Here is a 7,458-nt window from a genome sequence, read left to right as displayed (position 1 = left end):
ATTCTTCATTTTTTAATTTTTTCAAATGCAATACAGGGCGATAATATTTGGTGGCAACAATTTCAAAAGTGAATAAGGCATTTATAGTGAACCAACTTCTTTGGACTAAAAAATCAGCCAAGTAACAAAATCTAACTTTTAATCTGGTCTGCCGGTTTTTATACTTACATTTGCGAAAGCTTTTATATTCGTTATGAAAAAATAAAAATACAAGAAGTTTGACGAAAACAATAGTCCTTCAGAGACAAAGCCCCTTTGGACTAACAAGAAATTTACCCATGTAAATAGACAACTCTTTTATTTATTTATTTACACCTATAAATAATTACTACAGTAGTTAAGAATACGAAATCCCAGTTAAATTATTTCACAAAAATTTTTCGTTTAAAAACTCTTTTACTATTTTAAAAATAATTTGCGCCTTTTATTTGTATGAAGTTGGGGTATCCTTGTATGGTTTAAAAGCCAGAAAGAAAATGTATCGTAAAATAAAACATTTCCGTCGAGCCGGAGTCGAACCAGCGACCTATGGATTACTGCTTCATGACCACTACAGTCCACCGCTCTGCCAACTGAGCTATCGACGGACTCCTAGCGACTTTTTTAAATAGATGTCATATCAGTTTGTAAGCGAAGTAAGGTCACCTTCATTCATTTAACTTCAGTCTCTGAAAGTATTTTTTTTAACTAAGTATCGGAACTAATTATTTATCTGTTTAAATGAGCAGTTCTTTCTTTATTTACATGCATAAATAATTACTACAGTAATTAAAAATGCTAAATGTCGGTTAAGTTTTTTCGCATATATTTTTCTTTCCAAAATTCTTTTAGCCCCGTATAGAACTAAACGATTTAAGCCCCAGAAAGAGAATCTATCCTGAAATAATAAACTCCATCGACTCGACCTATGCATTAATGGGCTAATCTTTGGAATATGGTAACGGGTAGTTTGGCGACATTTTAGTAAGGCAATAAAGGTTACTAGCTAGGACTTTAGCAGTGTACATGGATAAAGTCAAGAGTGTGCGCAATGCCATTTTTGTGCAATTCTGGGATGTTTTTTTAAGTGAAAATAGGTCGACGTGTACATGGATGATACCGTGTATGTGCTACTCTTAGAAACGCGGCAAGCAGTGGGCGATTCTGCACTTTCTCCCAATTTCACACCTAATCTTCGTCATGATTAAGCACGTTTGTTCCCTGGAAGTTCTAGCATAAGCGTAATTCGGCTAGCAGATTGTTGGAAAAAAATGTTGAGTTAAAAAAAAAAAAAATGCCTTTACTTCGTGAAAACAAAATGGCGACCAAACAAAAACTAGCAGGTTGCTATAGCAGGGTTGGTCGCCAAATTTTCGCCAAAAAATCGCCAATTTACATAATTTAAAGATTAACCCATTAATGCTTCAATATCCCTACAGTCCACCACTCTGCCAACTGAGCTATCCACGCACACTTCAGGCTCTAAAACCTTGTCTAAAATTCCAATTAATAAACGACTAAGTAATTTTTTAAAATATTTTATTAAAGAATTTCAACAATATACTTAATGCATACCAGAATAACCATGAATAAAATATCTGATAGGAGAGTTAACGAGGAACATTAGAGTAATAAATGATTTATATGCATGGAGTTTCTAAAACAAAGAGAAAATAAAAAAACACACTTTCCGTCGAGCCGGAGTCGAACCAGCGACCTATGGATTACTGCTTTATTACCAACTACAGTCCACCGCTCTGCCAACTGAGCTATCGACGGTCGATTACTGAATTATTTAAATACATTCTTCTATCTGTCTGCAAGCAAAATAAGGTCACCTTTATTTCGCGTGATTAAAATCTAGTTCTATAAAAGTTTTTTTTTTTTTTTTTTACTTATATTCTTAACACGAATCCCATTTCTACTAAAACCATTTGTTAGTAGTTTTGAAAGGTTTTTCTAAGCAACCGAAATTGCGTCATAATTAAATGGATAAAATATTAGTAATTTCATTATACTTTAAAATGCTTAAGTAAAGGTTTAAAACGAACTTTAATATAAATAAAAGTCTAAATTTGTACTACTTGTGTAAAGTTATTCAGGCTTATACTGAGTTACTTTTAAAATACAAATTTAAATTTCAAATAGAGCCTCTGCATTCCTATTTCGATTCGCATTTTCAATGATCTGCAGCTTCAATGCTCTATTTTATACATTCGATGGGAAACTTGAATGGTGACTCTTAATTTCTCTTAAAATTCGTCCCTTTTTTAATCTTTTTAGCTTTATTACTAAGCATCACTTATTTCGAACTTGCCCCATATACAATCCACAGCATAATTTAAAAAAATTTAAAAGCAGTATAACAGTGTACGTTTAGAATTTCAGATGCACATTTAAAGTGTTGGCATAAATTTTTCTTTCTTTTCTTTTTTTAGTCCGAAGGAGCAATTTTCCCAGAAGGACTATTAATGTCGTTTTCGCAATTTGTGTCGATTGACGATAAGCGTTGTTTCACTTTTCAAATTGTTGCCACCATATATTATCGTCCTGTTTTATATTTGAAGAAATTAAATTATGAAGAATCTGCATGAATGTATGTATGTTTCTCGCACTGTGATAAAACAACGATACCTAGAACCATCCAAATTTGAATAACGTAATCTTCCATAAAATATGGGCATGTGGAAGCCCTAATTTGAATTTGAAATTTGTTTTATTATCGATTTCATACTTTGTAACACATCAACGAATTTTTTTATTAAAATCTAAACGATTTCAAAGCGAGCAATGGCAACATTGTATAAGGGGGAAAAAAAAAATCATTTTTAACTCTAACGCTCGAGACTGTATCCGAAATTTTAAAGATATGCTTATTTTAAAATTATTTTGCGATATTGCTGTTGAACTAAATTTTATGGTTTGAGTATGTAGAACATGATATTTAAAAACTCAAGGTAACACACACGTTAAGAAAACGCACCTTTGGATGTAATTTAAAATCTGAAACATTTCAGATTTTCTTTCTCTTTTTTTTTTTTTTTTTTTTTTTTTTTTTTTTTTTTTTTTTTTTTCCAGTTTTTTTCCCTATTCATCATATCAACGTTCAGTTTCCTAAGATGCCATTTTTTACAAAACTTTTTATTATCTTTTTGCTATTAATATTTTGTGTGTTTATTTTATTTATTAAATATCACGCTTTTGGCACTTACGTGTGATTACGCCGCATAAAATCACAAAATATCAAAATATTTAAGCAAAATTACAAAATATTTAAAAGCAAGCTTATCTTTAGAATTTTCGATACACAGACTCACGGGCTGGAAATAAAATGTTTTGTTCCGTTCAGTGTTGCCACTGCTTGCTTTGAAATAGCTGAGTTTGTCAATCAAAAATTCGTTAAAGTTTTACAGAATATGAAATGAATAACAAAACAAATTCAAAATTCGAGGTTCAAGAGTGCCCATGTTCGGATGGAGGGCTATCGATATCTGATGGCTCTACGTACGGTTGTTTTCTCACAATACGAGAAACATACATACATTCCTGCAAATTCTTCATTATTTAATTTCTTTAAATATAATACAGGGCGATAATATTGGGTTTCAACAATTTGAAAAGTAACAAGCCGTATATTCAAAGCAAAATGTCATTTCGAGACTAATATCTCGTTCAGGATTAAAGTCATTTTTGCCCTAAATAAAAAAAGAAATTTACTTGTGTAAATGAACAATTACTTTTTTTATTTACTCGCATAAAAAATTACTACAAGAATGCTAAACTCGGGTTAAATTTATTCGCATATATTTTTCGTTTCCAAATTTAGTACTTTTAAAATTATTTGCGGTTTTGTGCTTAACGGAATTTTAATTTGTAGCTTTTATTTGCACGAAGTTTGGTTATCTCTGCACAGAATTACATGATTTAAGCCCCAGAAAGAGAGCTATCGCAAAACAAAATTTCCGTCGAGCCGGAGTCGAACCAGCGACCTATGGATAACTGTCTCCGTACCACTACAGTCCACCGCTCTGCCAACTGAGCTATCGACGGACAACTGGTAGTTTACTTAAATACGATTTCGTATCAGTCAAAATAAGGTCACCAAGCAAAATAATGTCACCTTTATTCCGCGTGAGTCTTTTTTTTAACTAAGCATTGGGACTAATTATTTAATATTTACTGATATGTTCAAATATTTTCATATTTAAATTCTAATTAATGCGAAACTCATGTGCACTAAAATCATTTGTTTGTTAGCTGATGAGTCCAAGAGCAGATTCAGAGTCGTAGCAAGGGTTTTTAGCGCCGAGGGACAACTGAAGATTTCGCGCCCCCTACTGCTTCCCAAGGATGGAAAACATTTAATTCTAAAATGTCCTAATATCAGTTTGGCTCCCCTTGGATTCTGCGCCCGGGGGGCAGATGCCCCCTTTGCCCCCCTCTAGCTAAGACCCTGAGCAGATTAGTAAACTGTGGGGTAAACGACAGCATCAAAATCTTAACAAATCCTTTGACGCGATGCTACAATCTGAATCCTTTATCTATATTCTTTAGAGAAATTGAAATGTTATTTTTCCCTCCTTAGCTAAATTAACTTATTCCTTATTAGCTAAATTAAATCTTCCAATTAAACTGTTTGAAAATGCGGATAGATTATTAACGGAGCTTTTCAATTAATTAAAATTTAATGTGATTTATGTTTTTTCCTCCTTTTTTTTTAATTTCCTTGGAATAACTGTGATTTTGAAGCAATTGTAAATGTCGTTCTTTGTTCTATTTAATCGGTGGTGGTGTTGGTGTATTTAATTATGGCAAAGCACACGAGGGCTATCTGCCTAAGGGGAGAGATGCCTTCGTGGAGGTATTTCTAAGGGAAACTGGCTCGTATACACGTTACACATGGGGAAATCCACGAAAACGCCCATGCAGCCAGCCCGTTCGAGATTCGAACCTCGGACCGAACTACCAGTGTTCAGCGACATTACCGCTCGGCCGCTGGTGGGCCTCTATTTAATCGGAAGTTCATTGTAATTTGCATATACAATATTAAAAAAAAATTATTGCAAACTCTTTCCCATATACATACTGAAATTCTTCGAAATACATACTCTTCATAATACATTGAAATTCTTCGAAATAAGATCAATGAGCAAACCATATTAACTGATTGTTCCATTTTTGCTTAGTTTTAATTTGTCTTTTCAACTGTTCTCATTCGGAAAAATATGTTCAGATTCAATAATTATCTGATTTAATAACACGAAAGTTTATCTACAGAAGTTTAAATTAAATCAAAGACAATAAAAACTAGAAAAGGCTTCGCTTTACGCGAATCTATCTTCAACTGATATCTTCTGTGTAGGCGTCTATTCCAGGATTAATGCGTAAGATGTTCTTGAATACATACTTTTCCTGGTGGGCGCAGTTACCTGGAATGTGTGGGCAATGCTTATTATTATATTGGTGGCTTTAAATATTTTGGCTTCTGAAGGCGTGTGTGAATCTAAATCAAGTCGTCGTCTAAAAAAATAATGCTTCTAATGTTTTCTAACTTTAAATTATCGGATAATTAGGCAGCACGCCTCAAAAAATATACTTAGAATTTTAGAAGGGGTATGGTATATTTACACGTTATTTTTACTAAAATTACACGAATGAAAAAAGCTGATGACATTGTAGATGCATTATCGTTTTTCCACGAATTATTTTTACGAAATCAAATATAATGAAAAAAATTACCAAGACCATGGTACTTTTCTTCTATTACTCTTACGAATATTATATGAATTCTAAAACACTTATATAAAATTCTATCATTCAAAATATGTGTTGATCTTTTTCTTTTATTTTCATTTCATATATGTATATATATTTCCTCCGACTAAGAAAAAAGGAAGAGTATGCTCTTCCACTCCCAAAATAGAAAAGTTTTTCAGCTGAATTTTAATGCCCTAGTTTTATAATTTAATAATTGTAATAATCACTCTACAAAAATGAAAACTTAATACTGATATTAATTTAGAAGTCAAACAACATTAATTTAGAAGTCAAAGAACAAAAATCAGAGTTACATTTGTAATTTTCATAGGACTAGTTTCGATGGTTTTACCGAACCATCAGCCTCAGGTACCAAAGTGCAAATAAACGAGATAAGATATAGTGATAAGATAAGAATGGTTGGACAGCAGTTACTGGCGCCATCTATTGATGCAACAAGAAAACTAAAACACAATTTCTTTGAAGGCTGAAGGCACAGATGGATTGGAATTAGGGTCGTTAACTAGAACAGAAAGATTCTTTTGAATGTGAAATGCCTCCATTTCACCAGTTCAGAAAATCCAGTTCACCAATGGAAGATGTTTTTTGAACAATTTCGGCAGCAAAAAAATTGAAAGTTTGATTTTCGGACCAACAATGTTGGGCAACAGAAGACTTCTGTGTTTTCTTTTTTCTAACATATGCCTCATGTTCCTTGACGCGAAATTTTAAGGCTCTCTTAGTTTGGCCAATGTAAATTAAGCCACACTGGCAAGGAATCCTATAAATAGTCCAGGAATTCATATCCGGAATGGGGTCCTTGAGTATGGAACTCAGAATTTTATTGATGGCAGAATGAACGACCCGATAGTTAAATTTCTGCAAAATACGTACAACTTTATAGCTAATTGATGGAAAGAAGGGAATGACAACATAATTTTTATAATCTCCTAAAACAAGCGTGTGCCTTTTGGTGTATTGAGATAATTTTTTAACTGCTTGATTAATAAGGTTGGGTGAAAAGCCCCTGTCAATAGCAATTTAGTTAATGCTTTTAAGTAATTTAGTTCTTTATCAAGAGCCAATTTGGAGGAGCAAATTTGAAGTGAGCGGAAAACAAAGGAATAAAATGAAGCTAACTTTTATTTAGTCAGATGACATAATTTGAAGTGTGGTGGAAGGCAAACCGATTAAAGTTTACGGTAAACCGTAGTACTGAAGTTAGATATTTTATGTGTGACCAAAATGTCGAGGACTGGAAGAGAATTAATTGTATGTCTCAAGTTCAAAAGTGAACTGAATAGCAGGACCAATGGAATTCATTTTTGAAAGAACTTTATTTAAATCATCTTTATTACCGTCAAACTTTAACTTAATTAAGGTTATTTTACCTGAATTAATCCTGATAGTTTACTTAAATTTAAATTACTTTAATCATTATTATAACTATCACATGATGCTAAAAGTTTTCACTAGTTTTTGATATATGGGAGAAATCTGTATAGCGATTCAACAGTTTTTCATATGAGAACATTTTTCATGTGAATTTTTAATTTGGGACATGCATTTTATTTCATTTTACTTTGTGATGCTCAAAATATGCGGGAATCTTAATTTATATCAAAAAGTCACTACTCTTCTTATTACTTATGCTTTCTCCATTTAGCTTATACATATCGGATGGAATTCAATGACCAAAAAGCTTTAGCTAACCGTTTTAAC

General features: G+C 32.5%; 3 non-coding genes across 3 annotated transcripts; all 3 read right to left on the bottom strand.

The window, feature by feature from the left end:
- Positions 1 to 498: 498 nt before the first annotated feature.
- Positions 499 to 587, bottom strand: TRNAY-GUA (transfer RNA tyrosine (anticodon GUA)). Its single transcript is given in 2 exon segments — positions 499 to 534; positions 551 to 587. It is a non-coding gene; the product is annotated as a tRNA-Tyr (tRNA).
- A 1,081-nt stretch (positions 588 to 1,668) lies between these two features.
- On the bottom strand, positions 1,669 to 1,758 carry TRNAY-GUA (transfer RNA tyrosine (anticodon GUA)). The gene is given in 2 exon segments: positions 1,669 to 1,704; positions 1,722 to 1,758. It is a non-coding gene; the product is annotated as a tRNA-Tyr (tRNA).
- A 2,182-nt stretch (positions 1,759 to 3,940) lies between these two features.
- Positions 3,941 to 4,029, bottom strand: TRNAY-GUA (transfer RNA tyrosine (anticodon GUA)). Its single transcript is given in 2 exon segments — positions 3,941 to 3,976; positions 3,993 to 4,029. It is a non-coding gene; the product is annotated as a tRNA-Tyr (tRNA).
- Between the last annotated feature and the right edge of the window lie 3,429 nt (positions 4,030 to 7,458).

This window comes from Stegodyphus dumicola, chromosome 7 (assembly GCF_044657685.1).
Source record: "Stegodyphus dumicola isolate Sdum_Otavi_A_Nest chromosome 7, ASM4465768v1".
Taxonomy (NCBI): Eukaryota; Metazoa; Arthropoda; class Arachnida; order Araneae; family Eresidae; genus Stegodyphus; species Stegodyphus dumicola.
Note: the sequence above shows the minus strand (reverse complement) of the source record. Positions and strands in the feature narration are given on the sequence as shown.